Source organism: Odontomachus brunneus, unplaced genomic scaffold (assembly GCF_010583005.1).
Source record: "Odontomachus brunneus isolate Ranch 3 - 2012 unplaced genomic scaffold, Obru_v1 Obru_scaffold_172, whole genome shotgun sequence".
In the NCBI taxonomy this organism is placed as follows: domain Eukaryota; kingdom Metazoa; phylum Arthropoda; class Insecta; order Hymenoptera; family Formicidae; genus Odontomachus; species Odontomachus brunneus.
This window is the reverse complement of record NW_022639622.1, coordinates 739,117-739,515: the sequence shown is the minus strand read 5'-3', so window position 1 is coordinate 739,515 and position 399 is coordinate 739,117.

Below are 399 nucleotides of genomic sequence, written 5' to 3'. Positions count from 1 at the left end.
CCATGAATTCCCCTAATTTTCTCGAATCATCTCCCATTCGTTTAAAAGACGTCGTCGACTCAATTCCCAAATACGACGGGCAACGGATGTCCGTATTTCAATTTAACAAATTATGCGAACGCGCTCTAGATTTAATTCCGTTTCATCAGGAACCTTTTTTAATTCAATTAGTACTCAACAAATTAGTTGGACATGCTTACACTGCCATCGAAGGCACACACTTCAACACGATCGCCGCTTTAACACGAAAGTTGAAACAAATCTTTGGACCGAATAAATCTTTAAATCAGTATAAAGGAGAACTTGGTAACGCTTACATGAAACCTAACGAAAGCATTTTTTATTATATCGCTCGCATCAAGGAATTACGTACGGCCATAATCGACGGTGAACTCGAAT